This window comes from Chiloscyllium plagiosum, unplaced genomic scaffold (assembly GCF_037043375.1).
Source record: "Chiloscyllium plagiosum isolate Xiang-an unplaced genomic scaffold, Cpla_swu_hap1 HiC_scaffold_26, whole genome shotgun sequence".
Lineage (NCBI taxonomy): Eukaryota > Metazoa > Chordata > Chondrichthyes > Orectolobiformes > Hemiscylliidae > Chiloscyllium > Chiloscyllium plagiosum.
This window is the reverse complement of record NW_028270164.1, coordinates 31,703,227-31,721,604: the sequence shown is the minus strand read 5'-3', so window position 1 is coordinate 31,721,604 and position 18,378 is coordinate 31,703,227. Positions and strand designations below refer to the sequence as shown.

Here is an 18,378-nt window from a genome sequence, read left to right as displayed (position 1 = left end):
TCCAATATTAGGTTACCATTTAGTTACACTTGGAGAGTCCTTGACACTGATCTGGCTCCCTCAAAGCCAGCTCTCAGACCGAACAGGATGTCTGACACTCTTGTTTATATCTGTCAGCCATGGCTCCCAGATTGGGGCTGTTAATCTGGTCCAATCAGAGAACTCATGTTCTATGAAGTCCACTTGGCTGACCTTGTAACAATCAAGACTTTACATCATCCCCAAAATATACTCAACAGACAATACTCTGGCTGATGCTATTCATAAACATTTACCATAGTTTTTCTATTGCCTTTATATTCTAGCCAAGGATTGTACAAACTTATTTTAAAAATATAAATTCTGAAATTGTTCAGCCACCTTCAAGAATGTGTCCATGAAACTTGATTTCTTTGTACTCCTGTATCGCCTTTAAAATTAGACCATTAAATATATGTTGTCTCCCCCTTTCTAATCTTCCAAAATGCATCACTTCTTCATGCTCTGCAATAAATGTCACTGTGTAGTACACATGCAAGTTCCCGCAGGGTTCAGTGTTGGGGCCGCAGCTGTTCACATTATATATTAATGATCTGGATGAAGGGACTGGGGGCATTCTAGCGAAGTTTTCCGATGATACAAAGTTAGGTGGACAGGCAGGTAGTACGGAGGAAGTGGGGAGGCTGCAGAAGGATCTAGACAGTTTGGAGGAGTGGTCCAGGAAATGGCTGATGGAATTCAATGTGAGCAAATGCGAGGTCTTGCACTTTGGAAAAAAAGAATAGAAGCATGGATTACTTTCTAAACCGTGAGAAAATTCGCAAAGCCAATTTGCTAGTTGAGGATTCTCTAAAGGTAAACATGCAGGTTGAATCCTTGATTAAGAAAGCGAATGCAATGTTGTCAATTATCTCAAGAGGGTTGGAATATAAAAGCACTGTTGTGTTACTGAGACTTTATAAAGCTCTGGTTAGGCCCCATTTGGAGTACTGTGCCCAGTTTTGGTCCCCACACCTCAGGAAGGATATACTGGCACTGGAGTGTGTCCAGCGGAGATTCACACGGATGATCCCTGGAATGGTAGGTCTAACATATGAGGAACGGCTGAGGATCCTGGGATTGTATTCATTGGAGTTTAGAAGATTAAGGGGAGATCTAATAGAAACTTACAAAATAATACAGGGCTTGGAGAGGGTGGACGCTAGGAAATTGTTTCCGTTAGGCGAGGAGACTAGGACCCGTGGACACAGCCTTAGAATTAGAGGGGGTAAATTCAGAACAGAAATGCGGAGACATTTCTTCAGCCAGAGAGTGGTGGGCCTGTGGAATTCATTGCCACAGAGTGCAGTGGAGGCTGGGACGCTAAATCTCTTCAAGGCAGAAATTGATAATTCCTTGTGACATCAAGAATTTAAGGGCTACGGGGAGAATGCGGGTAAGTGGAGTTGAAATGCCCATCAGCCATGATTGAACGGCAGAGTGGACTCGATAGGCCGAATGGCCTTACTTCCGCTCCTATGTCTTATGGTCTTATGGTCTAAGTTTTTATTAACTGCAAACTCCCGATACACAAGTTCAAGTCATTAGTAAATCAATGGGTGGCACAGTGGTTAGCACTGCTGCCTCACAGCACCAGGGTCCCAGGTTCAATTCCAGCCTGGGGTGACTGTCTGTGTGGAGTTTGCACATTGTCCCCTTGTCTACGTGGGTTTCCTCCGGTGCTCCGGTTTCCTGCCACAGTCCAAAGATGAGCAGGTCAGCTTGGATTGACCATGCTAAATTGCCCATAGTGTCAGGGAAATGGGTCTGGGTGGTTACTCTTCAGAGGGTCGGTGTGGACTGGTGGGCCAAAAGGCCTGTTTCCACACTGTAGCGAATCTAAACTAAAAAGAATAGAGGTCGTAATAAAGAACATTGTACATCCTTATATTCATCTCTCTGATCTGATCAACAACCTTTCAGCACTGCTGACTCATTCTCGTCCTCAGAAAGACCGAAGAATCAGCTCAAAGGGTCCAGTGCCAACTACTTTCATATATTCCATAGGACTCCCCTTTAGAGTTTGGTGATCAAAAATGAAGCTTTTTCACTACAGTGGTAGATTTAGCCCACCAGAGGTTTACATCACATTTTGGATTGAGAACATTCAAATTAATCCATCTCCTGACCGTCAGTTCCGCAGAACAACCTTTTAACAATTAGATTCTCGACATTGTGAGATATATAATCCAAGATTACCTCAGGATACGATAGGATCTTGATCAGATGGACCAATGGGCCGAGGGGTGGCAGATGGAGTTTGATGTAACTAAATGTGAGGTGCTGCATTTTTGAAAGGCAAATCAAGACAGGTCTCATACACTTAATCGTAAGGTCCTGGGGAGTGTTGCTGAACAAAAAGACCTTGGAGTGCAGGTTCATAGTTCCTTGAAATTGGAGTCGCAGGTAGATAGGATAGCGAAGGCCACATTTGGTATGCTTGCCTTTATTAGTCAGGGCATTGAGTACAAAAGTTGGGAGGTCATGTTGTGGCTATACAGGACATTAGTTTTGGTATACTGCATACAATTCTGGTTTCCCTGCTATAGGAAGGATGTTGTGAAACTTGAAAGGGTTCAAAAAAGATTTACAAGAATGTTGCCTGGGTTGAATGGTTGAGCTATAGGGACAGGCTAAATAGGCTGTTTTCACTATAGCAACGGAGTGCCAGAGGAATTAGTGAAGGCTGATACAATTACAACATTTAAATCTGGATGGTTACAGTAATGGGAAAGGTTTAGAGGGACATGGGTCAAATGCTGCCAAAGGGGTCTCAATTAGTCTAGGATATCTGTCAGCATGGACAAGTTGGACTGAAGAGTCTGTTTCCATGCTGTACAGCTCTCAGACTCTATATAAAGTTTTATATTAAGAAATCCCAAATGTACCTCATACAAGCAACAATATTTCACTTCACATGAAAGTCTGGAGATGTTATATGAGTTATCAAATAGAATATCATACACAAAAAAGTATCTATTCTCCCATGCATCACATTCAACTTCTAGGATAATAAATGCATACATATAAAAGAGTTTAAAATATTTTGCTTAAAAGGGGGAAAAAAATCTATATAATCAGAAAAAATAAACTAATGAGCAAGAAGCCTGCAAAAGCAACTTCACTTTTCAAATTCTTTTATATCCCAGTTTTGAATTAAACTAAGATCGATCCTTTTTCTTGTCTTAGACATTAGTCACCAAGGTCACAGATTCCACTGTGGCTTGTGGTTTGTGAAAGGAGGAGAGCTGTTTTACTAACTGCCTTGATAAAGAAAGGACAAGAACTCAACCACACATGTTGGTCAGAGAGTTGGAATGTTACGTACTGCCAGATCTGAAACCAGAGGTGTCAGGCAAATGGCCATGAAATTCCATGTGATATGCATCAGTTGGCACAATCTTTAACAAAACAAAAACAAACCAAGTACTTTGAGAAAATAACGTTCTAATGCAAATTAGATCTCATTTAGCAACCTCCATTCATAAAATGTGATTTTTTTAAATATATAAACTGGCTTTGAAAATAAATTCTCAAATAAAGTATTTCACAAGGCTAATGACATAGATGTGTTTCTGTGGCACACAATCTAAACAGCTCAGGGTTTGATGTCCATATATAGCAACTTAAAAGAATGTTAACAAAGTCATTATCTTTCACAGTAAAACCTGTTACTGTACAATTAAGTTTGTTCATTATAATTAACACTTCAGATTTGCTGCAATCACATGGGTCACTCAAACACAACAGACATTAGCATCCCAGGGGAAGCAGCTCCATCAATTATGTAACTGATAATCCGACAGTTGAAGAATGTGGTGCTGGAAAAACACAGCAGGCCAGGCAGCATCCCAGGAGCAGGAGAATCGACGTTCCAGGCATAAGCCCTTCTTCAGGAATTCTGAAGAAGGGCTTATGCCTGAAACGTCGATTCTCCTGCTCCTCGGATGCTGCCTGGCCTGTGTTTTTCCAGCATCACATTTTTTAACTCTGGTCTCCAGCATTTGCAGTCCTCACTTTCTCCTAGTTGATAATCCAACAGACCTTGATTGGAGTTTTGCCTCCAGTGGGACATTTTGCTTGATGCACAAGCTTATGTTAACCCTAGTAATTCACGAAACTGGGCATAGATCTCTTAGTATTGAAAAATACACAGACATTTATTACAGATACTATTACATGCAAACATCACGTTCACTCGACACGCAAGTGGCTGGGCTCACATTAAGTTGTTGGCTTTTAACAGTGTAGCGTGCTTCAAGTCAAGAGTTAAAATGAAGTATGTAATCTTTATATCGCTATGTCAAATGCAATGATTGAGTATGTGATGCCATGTGCATGTCTCTTAAAAGCATATTGACATATTGCGTTGAAGAGTTATACTGACATACTGACAGAAATGTAACGAAACATCCTTCTTTTTCACATCACAAACCCACAATTGCATATGCTATCAATTTGATAGTCATGCAAATAGATAACAGTTTACAAGACTAGATTCTAAAGTTGAATATGATCCTTTTAAAGTCTGACAATTCATCCTGATCTGGTGATGGTATACCTATCTGGAGAGATACACATTGTTCTCTGTTGTACTTGTTTAATTGCTTGGCTGTCTGCTGCTAGTTTCTGTCACAACTTACACAATCTTCGGAGTGTTTTTCCTCACTTTTTGTCCATAATTGGTGTGCTGTATTATGGCTTCATAGTGTAACATGATTATCAAAAATCATTTTAAATAATGTGGACTGGTTAGGTACTTTAGAAACCTTTGTTAGTAAACAAGTATTTATATTTCTAACTCTCACATTCTGCCCAGTGCGAAGTTTTAGTAGTTCTTAACCTGTTGGCTCATCACATATCTCTTTCATTCTCCTCTATCTTTGAAGACGAATATCTGAGCCTTGGAAGTCAGGCAATTAGTTGCCAGGCAAGGTAATTCACGCTTGCCTTCCAGGCATAAGCTGTGCTGAGGTAATAACCTCTTCTCCATTTGCATTGCTGCCATTGTAAAGGCAGTGTCATTTTATTTTTGTTTTTTTTTAAAATTGTGGACTGAATTGAAGAAGAACTTCTTGAAAATTGGTGTTTAAAAGGATCGCTGCAGGTTTTGAAAAGTAAGTAACCTGACACTTATACAAAAGTGTGTACTTCAGATGCTGGAGATTAGAGTCAAGATTAGAGTAGTGCTGGAAAAGCACAGCAGGTAAGCCAGCATCTAAGGAGCAGGAAAATTGATGTTTTGGGTCAAAGCCCTTCATCAGAATCAGGAATAACCCAACACTTATAGCAATCACTGAATAAACAGGTATTTGAACGCAAGAGTTCCCATGTATCTACTGCCCTTGTCCTTCTGGATGGAAATACTTGTACATTTGTAAGGTGCTGTCCGAGGATCTTTGGTGATCTCTAACAGCACACAAACTGTCTTTCTGTTTCCAACAGTGAAAAGCCATTTTAAACCTGGAGAAAACCAGCACATCTTTCCTTCAGCAATTGTTGTAAACTGCGACATTTAATGGATAAGTAAGAGACCTTTTACAATGAACTAGTCACTTTGTATCTTTTGGTAAAAAAAGTGTGACACTGGAAAAGCACAGGTCAGGCAGCATCTCAGGAGCAGGAGAGTCGATGCTTTGGGCAAAAGCCCTTTATCAGGAATGACATAACATTTAACCTTGTGTCTTTTGCATACCACTGGAAGTAAACAAAGAAAACCAACTTCAAGGTAATGTTCTGACAAGTGCACGCTTACGTTAGGAACATAAGAAACTGGACATGGATCTCTTAGTATTGAAAATCCACAGACATTTATTACAGCCACTATTATATGCAAACATCACAGTCATTAGGCACATAAGTAACTGGGTTCACATTAAGCCTAAGACTTAGACAGGTTGGTCAGATGAGCTGATCAGCTAATCAGGATACATATGAAATGATGCACCTTTGCAGGGCAAGCAAGGCAAGTAAATATATGATGAATGGTCAGACCCTGGGAAGCATCAAGGATCAGAGGAATCTTGGTGTGCCAGCTTATCAGGAAAGATGGATAAAGTGTTCAGAAGGCATGTGACATACTTGCCTTTATTAGCTAAGGTATAGAATTTAAGAGCAGGAAGGTTACGGTAGAACTCCATAAAATGTTAGTAAGGCCACATCGAGAGTACTGTGTAAAGTTCTGGAATCCACATTATCAGAAGAATGTGACAGAAGGTGAAGAGGAGATTTACCAAGATGTTGCCTGGATGGATAGTTTGTTGGGAGATGGGACTGTGAAGTTGTTTTGCTTACAGCAGTCGAGATTGACAAAGCACAAAAATGAGATGTATGAAATTATGGAGGGGCATAGATTGGATAGACAGGAAGAAACTTGTCCTCTTTGGTAGAGGGATCAATGACCGGGGCAATGATTTTCAGTAACAGGCAGAAGCTTTGGAGGAGAATTCAGGAAAAGCCTTTTCACCCAGATGGTGGTGGCAATCTGGAACTCAATGCCTAGCAGGGTGATAGAAGCAGAAACTCTCATAACATTTAAGAAGTATTTAGGTGTGCACTTGTGATACCAAGGCATACAAGACTATGAGCTAAATTCTAGAAAATGGAATTTGAATAGTTCGGTGCTTGTTTTTGACTAGTGTATGTGTGATGGGCCAAAGGGCCTTTTTTCTGTGCTGTAAATGTCTATTACTTTACAAATCTGAGCAGGTGTGTTTAAAGTGTAATTTATAAAGGGATTGGAATTTTAAATTGTAGAGTTGCATGTCAATAATTTATAATTGTTCACCCGTAGTTAGGTCCTAATTACATATAACAGTATTCTTGTTCAGTATTGAAACTTGGTTCAGAAACCTAGATGTGAAAACCAGGAAAACTAGGGGATTGGGTGCACTTGTTTTAAAATGTTTAACTTTTGTGACAACTCAGAAATAGTAGATATTTGATTTTGAGCCCTACTCAGTGAGATGTAACACACTGCAAAACACTTAATGATCATTGATTTGATAGTATAAACCTTACATTGTGCTAGGCAATTTGAGCATAGATAATAGGGTGATAACATGACATAGGTCACTCCTCACTGAGTACACATAACCTGAAATGGGTTTGCAATGAATTTAACCCACTGTCAGACAATATCTATTCGGAGATGCAGCAACATGTTGCTAAATCTTGGAATAATGTAATCTCAAAAATGTAATCTTCCCTATACATCAAATAAATCGTGCTATTTTTATCTGAAGAATGCATAGAAAATCTTGTAGATGTAATGCTTCCCTCCTCTGCTAATATTTTGGCATGCCTCACATGTGTTTTTGAATACTTTGATTTATCCCTGGTCAATACATGGACTCACGTGCTCGCTGTCTTTTATGTTCCATTCCCTTGTGCCTTTAATCTAACAAGGTCATGATATCTTGGAATCATGCTTCTGGTACTAAATTTAATTTTCTCTTGAAAAATTACTTATTGCCTTATACAAGATCATTAAAATCTAAAATTAACAACTTCCTAAAATATTCTTTAATACTGTCAGGCCATCCCTAAACAACGATATTTTGTAACTCTTGTAGTTTCTCATCCTTTGCAGTTGTTGTTTGTAAATGCACATATTAGCACTTACCAAAGTGTAACAAACCAACCAGGAGAATGATGTTGTCAACTACAAGCTTGAAGACATTGTGTAGATAAAGAAAAATATCTTGGTCTTTGTGTGCATTTTGGTAAACAGCCTAATACGTCTGATGTAACATCCTTGTACCTAGTTATATCTCGCTTCAAAGTCATATCTTTGGAGATCACTGATGGATTTGACCGTTTCATAGCATTAGGTGTGGTTTTAATCTCATAAATTGAGACTTAACTGCATGAGAAAAGGCGCTTGATAGACTAGCAAGTGTACGCTGACTGCTAGGTGAGTTACCATGGACAATGCACCATAGAACAGTTAATTGCCAAACTTGTTAACATTTAAACAATGTTCTTGCTAAGCTGCATGTGCACACAGCTGCTTGTGGGCACACATCTGCTCCAATGCTCCATACACAGCAACAGGGAGTGAGCATGCCAATTGGGGCACTGACTTCCACTTTCAAAAGTTACTGTCGCAAACAGGCCTCAGAGGCCAACACAGTATGAAAATTAGAGGTTCTTTTATCATTTTAAATTACAAATCAAGTGACCTATAATTAATATTCAACATCGCATACATAAATATGAACCACAAGCACCAATTTACAATAAATACAGTGAAAATCAATCCCATGCTTTAGTTAAAGGTTGAATCCAAGAGCAAAAGTGAACAGTTAAAAGCAAAGGCAAATTGCAAAAAATAGAGGGTGGATGGGGAAGAGAGAGGTGCAAACCAGAAATTGAAATACATGCTGCATTATGTTCAGTTTTTAGTTTTGGAAGTAAAGATCTGCAAAGCAAAATGGAAGGCAAACACTTAGTTATGGACTGAGGTCATCCAGGGATACCTTTACTGAATTACAACTGAGTGAACAACGTGTGCAATTCCATTTTATAGGTTAAGCAACAGATAGTCCTGTTAAAAAGGTCTGAAAACATTGCTTGCCATTGGCAAGGAGGGGCTTCACAGAATTAATAGATCTGGTCTATCCACATGAGAAAGATCCATATAAAAGATCTGGAAATTTCTCAAAGACCAGTTCAAGGTGAGAATTAACTTCAGAAATTAAAGACCCCAACTCAAGTCATAGATAGCAACCCCAAGAATCTTTTGTTGGAAGCTTTTGGCAGTTTGTGGGAAGATGCCACAGCAAAGGCCAAAAGAGAGAGTTTGCCAAAGAGGAACCATCAGAGAGATTCGTTAAGATAGAAATTCTCTCTCATGCAGCATAAATTGGTGTTCCTTTTGCATTTTAATATTCTTGTAATTCTGTCCTCAAGACTGCAAGATGAAAGTTTCAACAGCACATTTCATTCTTAAACAATACCATTTAATTTGCAATTTGTTGATGACAGCGCTACTTGCAGTATCCGAAAAGACTACCATAGATCAAGCGAAACCTAGAAGTTTAGAATATGGATTGAATGTGAACATCAATAAGATAAAAACAATGGTAATTAGAAGAAATACATTAGAAGAAACTATTTTGAAGTTCAAAGTGGATGGTGCCACAATGGTACAAGTAAAAATAGTTTATCTGTTTAGGACAAATGATTTAAAAACAAAGGATGGTCAATGCACTAACCAAATTAAGAGGATAGTGGTGGAGAAAAGTTAATTTGTGAAGCTGAAAGATATGTTACCAGCAAGAAAATCCAAACTTGCAACCTTACTTGCAAAAAAAAATCTAACATGCTACATAATGGCCTTGATTTACCACTGGCCAGATAGTTGTTTCTGCAGCAAATATGGGAATTACACATTAGAAAACTGCAGAATTCCCAGCATAGCAGACTCTGCCCCAAAAAATTGAAGATTCTGGTGGGCAACTATTCTTGAAACCGTCTTACATTATCCATCTAAAATCAGAGATTCTGGAGGGTCCCCTTGAATTAAGTTAATAATTATTGAGAAAAGGTTTGAAGTTTGAAAACCTAGTCTAATTCCTTGGTAAGTTTAACAGACCCCAACTCATATTTACCCTGAAAGTAAACTCCACAAAATGCTTTAAAATTACTAGAAGCTGAACTGACCACACCCCACTCCCAACCCTCAAATTAGACGAAAGACCTCCAAGGACCCACCAACCCCACCTTCACTCAGAACCAGACACACACTCTTCCCATTGCTTCCTGACCAAACATCACAACTACTCTGCCCCTGCACCTGACAACACCCTCTTTGACTTTACACAGCCCCATCCACCACTCCCCTCTCCATGCCAGGGGTGATATCCCTACCCTAAATACTCCAACTTCCTGACACACCATTCACATTATATCTTGGAAACCTACCCACGTGCACCCTAACCCCACAGTGATCTTATCAACTTACCCTTTCAGAGCTGTCAAACTGTTTACACTGAAAATGGGGACATGGTTTGCCTTCCTCCCACTATCCTTTATAATGATGGGTCTGTTAAATGTTAGGTAATCTCCACATTCCTGAAAGATCTGTGGTTGGAATTTCCTTCCAGAAATAAAAAGCATTGTCTTAACAGGGAAAAGGTACAAACTGAATGACATTCTGACTGTGAATTTACTCCTTGGTTATTTGGCCCAATATCTATTTTCCTGCATGCCTCAGAAACCTGGATAAATCAGGAAAGATCTGTGGAAGAAAATAGAGGCCTCTGAAATGTGTGTGCTAAGTCATATTCTTAAAATCCATATACAGACCAGAAGATAAATGAAGAGAAGCTTAAAATTAAAAGAGCAAAAAAAAAGGTTAAGAAGTGACATGCAGAAAATGAAAGCAACAGAAACCAGAAGGCAAAGCAGAGGTTGCAGTGAGGGGGAACAACCCAAGTATAGCTGGATGGCAGATAGGAGAAAAGGTGTTCTCTATCTTTGTCCCAACTAAATCCATGGCAGGATAGTTTTGCCTATTCACCTTCTCTAGGTGAGTTCCCTGTGGGCAGTTAATGCCAACATTAGGGCCTTATCCTGGAATCACTGGAATTCACCCAGAGGTGAACAGGAGAATCACAATGCCAGAAGCCTCAAAAGTAAGTCCTGGGTTTGCTAGTGAGGGTCCAAGGTGGTGTCCCACATTCATAGACACAGTGCATGTTCGAGGAACCCAGTACTGGGAATGGGGGTTCCCTGCTGAGAGCCACCACCATTGCCATTGCTGCTGAAACTCTCACTTCTCCCAATCCCACAGCTCCACCTAAGCTCCCCCTACAGTCATCACTAATCTCTGGACAGGTCTCTCCAAGAGCCTGGTCCTTGGATGGGTTTATGACCAGGAGCAGCCAGCACCACCCAGTGCTAAGCAATGAAGAGATGTCAACTTCTGATTGGCAGATTGCCAAAAAGTGTCAATGGAGGGCAGTTGGAAGCTCTCCAGTTGGCTGACAAGACTTGCATTACATTTTGCCCATCCTGTGGTTCCTTATTTATTTCTTTAGAAATGTGTGCAAATATTACACATTGCACATAGTCAGAGACAAAACTGTTCAATATTTCCTTTATTGGGGTCATTCCATTTAAGTGCAAAATCTACCAAAGTGGTTTCATTCACTTCCACAAGCTGGGACAAGGAATGGGAAAGAAACTCTGACTCCAATGTTGCATAAACTACATTGTTCATTACAAAATATAAACTCACAAATCAGACTGAAATGATAATCTCTCTCGTGGGCCCGCAATTAGATTGGAAAGAAATACTGTACCTTAAAAATGTACTTCATGTGTAGAAAAAAAAACTTTAAAATTATACATTAAAAAACTAAGGCATGAAATGTTTTCTTTTAAATTGGACCATTCCTTACAGAAGTCATAATAAAAAATGTTAGATTTTTCTTTAATAAAGCATTAATTATAGCAGTGGAATTTTAATCACGCCCAAGAAAAATTGCAAGAAATTATCAAAAATAAAGAACACAGAATTTAGTAAATTTTCACATAACAAGAGACTCTTAAACTAGTAGATTAAATACTAATTGCAGAAAATGTTGAGATAAAGTGATAAAATCTTAGAAAGTACTATTGCAGCAGCGATTGCTCTTCGAGAGAAGACTCATTAAATTCATGCCAAAGGATTCACAACCTCAAATGAATCACAATACATTCACATTGTCAGGTATGAGAGTTGGGACAAATTAACTGCAAACAAATGAAAATTGTTTAAAACAAAATTTCCTGGGAAACATTCAATGACTCACTATTCCAGCTGCAAGAATGTGTAGTTTTTTAAATGCACTATAAAAAGTAAACCGCTTACTACTACATTATAGATTAGCAATTCTTCACAAGACTGTCAGGAATTGTCACTAGACAAAAGTCTCCAGCCAAATTAAATTTACAGGAATCCACTTGCTGTTAATTTATGCTTAAACAAGGCTCGGAGTTCTTTTTGAATCACAAAAAAACTGCCTTCCACCTTATTATAGGAAGATGGTTGTGGTTGCTGAATGTCAGTCATCTCAGCTCCAGGACATCTCTGCAGGAATTCCTCAGGACAGTGACCTAGGTTCAACCATCTTCAGCTGCTACATCACTGACCTTCACTCAATCATAACGTAAAGAGTGTGGATGTTCGCTGACAACTGCACAATGTTCAACACCATTCATGACTCCTCAGAAGCAGTCCATGTTCAAACGCAACAAGACCAAGACAATATCCAGGCTTAGGCTGATAAGTAACATTCACGTTACACAAATGGTAGCGATGACCATCATCAATAAGACACAATCTAACCATTGCCCCTTGACATTCAATGGTGTTACCATCACTGAATCCTCCACTATCAACTTCCTGGGGATTATCATTGACTAGAAACTCAACTGGACTCGCCATATAAATACAGTGGCTACAACAGCAGGTCACAGGCTAGGAACATTGTGGTGAATAACTCATGTCCTGACTCCCCAAAGTCTGTCCACCATCTACAAGGCACATGTCATGAGTGTGATGGAATATTCTCCACTTATTTGGATGTGTGCAGCTCTAATAATACTCAAGAAGCCATCCAGGACAATCAGTCCATTTGAATGGCACTACTGTGGGCAGCACGGTGGCACAGTGGTTAGCACTGCTGCCTCACAGCACCAGAGACCCGGATCAATTCCCGCCTCTATGCAAACTCTACACAGACAGTTGCCTTTCTCCCAGTGTCTGCGTGGGTTTCCTCTGGGTGCTCCGGTTTCCTCCCACAGTCCAAAAATGTGCAGGTTAGGTGAATTGGCCATGCTAAATTGCCCGTAGTGATAGGTGAAGTGGTAAATGTAGGGGAATGGGTCTGGGTGGGTTGCTCTTTGGAGGGGTGGTATGGACTGGTTGGGCCGAAGGGCCTGTTTCCACACTGGAGGGAACCTAATCTAATTTTCAGCTACTTCATCAATGACTTTCCCTCCATCATAAGGTCAAAAGTGAGGATGGTCACCAATGATTGCACAATATTCAGCACCATTCATGATTCCTCAGATACTGAAGTAGAGGTAGTATCCCTATTTGAGCCAGAAGACCCAGGTACAAGACCCAGAGACATGTTATAAAATCTCAGAGCAGGTTGTTTAGAATATAAGAGAGGAGTTAGCATATCATGGAAAATGAAATTGGATTCTGAAAAGGTAACAAGGCAGTTTATTCCATCAAGGCACTATATTTTCAGATTCTGCTTACACGATGCCAATAATAATTAAAAGTGAAGCAAATTACATCTTTTAGCTACAAAATTTAAAAATATTTGACCAAACTAAACATGTTAATTTATGAGACTAAGATATCACCAAACATTTTGGACATTATTGAATAGATATTACTAAAACTTCTGCAAATTGCATACTAAGATTATATTTATAAATGCACTTCCGGATATGTAACCTAAGGTAGCACTGTAACAAATTCTAGATCTGCCCTGGTTAATTGTTATCTTCTAGTAGGGTCTGGCATCAGAGATCAAAATGAAACATGGAAACAGGTAATAATTATGTTAATTAAAAGGAACAATTGGGCGAGAACCAGATGTTATAGACAGTTTTAATCAACATGTTCAAAAATGTTACAATATATCTTGGAACAGGTGGGATTTGAACACAGGCTTTCTGGCTCAGAGGTACAGACACGATCACTGGACCACAAGAACCCTCCCACGTGTTATATGTATTATATTATATATGAGATCTCAAAAATGGGAATAAGTAATTTGTATGTTGAGTTTTGTGATGTACGTAGAAATAAAACTATGGTCTCTGCCTGACTAATTTTTTAACTTTTGCAATAATAGTATCAATGGGTCTAGAGACATTGCACCTTCCATGCTGTCTATCCATGTCAGTCAGGGGAGTGGGCCATAGTAAGCCCAATGAAAGTGAAGATGAGGGCTGTGGTTATCACATTAGAGATAGCATGCTGGGATACAAAAGAAGATTAATTATGAAGGGGGGAAATTCAACATATTTTAGAGAGATGCAGATGAAAGTGCCATACAGGAAATGAGTTACTATGGGAGGGAGAGAACCATTGAGGTCATAAGCAACTTGACCTCAATAGAGGTTGTGCAGAATGATGAGCCGTAGGCAAAGTTGGGAGATGAAGCTGTAATTCAGAGTTGTGAGGGAATATCTGGAAAGTAAGTATTGATGGACTTGACAAGGCATGCAAGGAATTAAGAAACATTAAGATTTGGGCGTGGCCCACAATTACCAGGCAGAACCTGCGATTCACTGTGGTACATGCAACTGTATTCATTGCTTTCCATATTCCTGCAACTTGTAAATTTGCATTGAAAATGGAAAATAGCTGTGACCCTATCTGAAGTGGACTGAGGAAGTGTTTTTTTTCCTCTTTCTAAGCAATTGGACTCTGAGGCCTTTGAGGCAGCAATTCCATTAACCAGGCACTTTCACAGTATATGATGAAGACGGCTGCAATCATGGCACCTTGCATGTGACATGCACGCACTGTCCAAATATGTAGGATACAAATCCTACTCACAAGCAAACTTGACCATATCATTGGTCATTACAGATCGGAAATAGTAATCTCTATGAAGCAGGCATCATTAAAGTGGCACATGTCACAAAGACCATTCAAGATCTTGTTGGCACAAGAGCTGATATCTTGGCTGACACTGTGGCTCAGTAGTTAGCATTGCTGCATCACAGCACCGGGGACGTAGGCTCAATTCCTCCTTGGTCTGCATGGAGTTTCCCCATGTCTGCATGGGTTTCTTCCAGGTGTTCCAGTTTTTCCCATAATCCAGGGATGTGCAGGCTAGGTGGATTTGCTATGGGAAATGCAGGGAAACGGTATGGAGGTGCATCTGGATGGGGTGCTCTTCGAAGGGTCAGTGTGGATTCGATGGGCTTAATGGCCCAAACAGTAGGGAATCTGTGATTCTATCCTGTCACCTCGACTTGTAAATAGTCATCAACAAGCTCTTATATGCAATGCTCACTTTCTAAGATGAGATGGGGGAGGGGTGTCAGAGGTCAAGGTATCAGTAAATCAAACAACATTTACAATCTCCTTCTGTATTTGTGCAACATGCCTTTGCTGCATTCATTGGAATAAGATCCCCAAGCCAAATGGTCCACATTGAGGCATTTCACAGCCCACCCTGGAGTCCCACATGTTCCACTATATGGAGGAATATGCTAACCATCAATTGAGATTGATGTGAATGATGATCACTCACATTACAAAGATCCTGTTCAGTTTCTTACATTCCTCACACGGGTTCATTGAAGTGCAAACAATAATCCAGCCAAAGCACAGGTTATCACTGTTGCTGCAGTGCAATGAAGGCACTGAGAAATTGAGGAACAACAGAGGCATTAACAAGCCCAATACTAGCAGCAACCTCCAGTGGCTGCCTAACAGCCTCCACATGAAGGCATTGCGACTGAAAGTCCTGTCAGCACGAGTGAGAGAGAAAAAGAGGCCCAGCTGTCATCTTGATATTATCTCCTCCAGATAACTAAGGTACAGTGTCATCACACACAGGATGTCCCAGGACATTATCACAGAAAAATGGCTGCTATTGGAACAGGACCTGCAACATGGAGTTGGTGGCCATCCTACAGTGAGTGACAAGGTGACAGCTGCAGTAAAATTTATGCTGTCCCCTTCCAAGGGGATCTGTGTGAGATCTCACAGCCTCAATCTACAAATTAATGAAGGCTGTTACCGATACAATTTGTGTCAGATCACACCACTTCATCTGGTGTCCTATGAAGAGGACAACACTGCAGCCAGGCAAGAGACTTTGCCAACAGATAGAGTACAGGGTACATTAACTGTGTACACATTGCTTTGAGAGCACCATTCATAACCTGCAACTGACTTCATAAACAGTAAAATGATTCCATTCTGTCAATGTGAATGACAACCTGAACATCTGTGCCAATTATCTGGGAAGCTGCCTACATCTCATGCTCCTATTTCAAGGGCTGGGTGCCACAGAAAGCTGGTCACGCAGAGACAAGGGCCCCTGCAACTATGGCTGAAGATTCTCTTTTTCAAACATCTAATTGAGATGAAGCATAGATTCACTGCAACCCATCCTTCAATTAGGGTAAATGGAAGCTGATGTCTGATCTGAAGTTGCAGGTATGGTACTTGGATTGGTCTGGGGAAGTCTTGCAATGTTGCATAATCCTAGAATGCTGCACTCTGCACAACTACAGGAGGTAAAGAGAGGATGCAATGGACACTGAAGAATTAGGAGAATGGCTGCAGTCTTCCAAGGAGGAACACCATCTTCTGCATCATAGGTGCAACCATCCAGACAGGGCTTAACTGACCCCAATCTCAGTAAACGTAAGCTGGGTGAAGTAATCATTCATTGACTGGAAGTTGTTGCTCAAACGCTCCTCTTTATTCCCAGGTAAGTGCAGCTTTTGTTTTTGATTTTGATTTTTCTTCACTTTGGCTGTTTAGTTTTATTCATTCAAGGGATCTGGGTGCCACTGGCTGGCCAGTATTTATTGCCCATCCCTACTTTCCCTTGAAAGGCGGTGGTGAGCTGCCTTCTTGAACCACTACAGTCCACATACTGAGAGTTGTCCCACAACGTCATTAAGGAGGGAATGCCAAGATTCTGGCTCAGCATCAGTAAGGAATGACAACATATTTCCAAGTCAGGATGGTGAGTAGTTTGGAGGAGATCTTCCAGGTGGTGGTGCTTTTACGTATCTGCTGCCCTGGTCTTTCAAGATGGAAATGGTTGTAGGTTTGGAAGATGCTATCTAAGGAATTTTGGTAAATTTCTGCAGTCCATTAGACAGTACACATTACAGCTGAGTGTCAGTGGTTGACGGAGTAGATGCTTGTGGAGGCGGTACCAATCAAGCAGGCTACTTTGCCCTGGATGGTGCCAAACTTCTTCAATGTTATGACATGGAGGTGCTGGTTGTAGACAAAGTTAAAAATCACACAATAGCAGGTTATAGCCCAACAGATTTATTTGGAGGTACTGGCTTCTGGAGCACTGCTCCTTCGTCAGGTAGCTAGTGGGGCAGGATCGTAGAACGCAGAATTTATAGCAAAAGATAGTGTTATTTTTTATTCTGGAGTGTTATTAGGGCTGTACTCATCCAGGCAGTTAGGGAGCATTCCATCACACTCCTCATTTGTACCTTGCATATGGTAGACAGACTTTGCAGAAGTCAGGAGATGAGTTGCTCACTGCAGTATTCCTAGCTTTTGACCTGCTTTTGTAGCCACTGTAGTTATATAGCAATTCCAGTTGAGTTTCTGGTCAATGGTAACCCCAAGGATGCTGATAGTGGGATTCAGTTATGGTGATATGGTGATGATTGCATTGAATGTCATGTGGTGGTGGTTATATTGTCGCTTATTGGAGATGGTGATTGCTGGCATTTGCCACTTATCAGTCCAAGCCTGGATATTGTCCAGTCTCGGTGCATTTGTACACGGACTGCTTAGTACATGAGGAGTCGTGAATGGTGCTGAACATTGTTTGCCAATGATGGTACATCCCCACTTCTGACCTTATGATGGAGGAAAGGTCATTGATGAAGTAACTGAAGATTGTTCAGTCTAGGACACTACCCTGAACAACACCAACACTGATGTCCTGGAGCTGAGATGATTGATGTCCAACAACCATGACCATGTTCCTACATACCAGGTATGACTCCAACCAGCAGAGTGTATGGCCCCAATACCCAGTTTTCATCGATTGCAGTTTTTCTACAGCTCCTTGATGTGTTCAGCTTTTCCATCACTGAGGATGGGGATACTTGTGGAGTTGTTTTACTGTCCACAAACATTCACAATTAAATGTGGCAGGTCTACAAAGCTCAGATTGGATCTGTTGGTATGGGATCGCCTAGCTCTGTCTATGCCTTGCGGCATATACTGTTTGGCAGACTAGTCCTGTTTGGTAGCTTCAACAGGTTAACGCTCAGTTTTAGGTGTCAGTGGCAGGAATCCCCAGAACTCTCAGCAGTGGTGATTAATTCTGCAGCTAGCGAGAGGCAAGATATGACAAGCGGGGTGCTATAGAGATATGGTGCACAGGTAATGAGGTGAATTTTGAAAAAGAAAATTGATGAGAAATCTCATAGGACTCACAGACACAAATACTCCATAGACTGGATTAAAATTGGACAGAATTTTTGGTTAAATTCAACTCCACCTAGATTAAAACTTGCACTATCCATTCTCAAGATTGGCACGTTGTATTTTCTGTGCAAAGGCAATGGGAATGATTTACACTTTACATTTAGCAATTTCTGTCACCATCCATCCCA

The 18,378-nt window shown here is 40.5% G+C and overlaps 1 protein-coding gene across 6 annotated transcripts in view; it reads right to left on the bottom strand.

The window, feature by feature from the left end:
- Window positions 1–18,378, bottom strand: part of hmga1a (high mobility group AT-hook 1a) — a 238,426-nt gene that overhangs the window by 208,314 nt on the left and 11,734 nt on the right. The window lies entirely within an intron of this gene.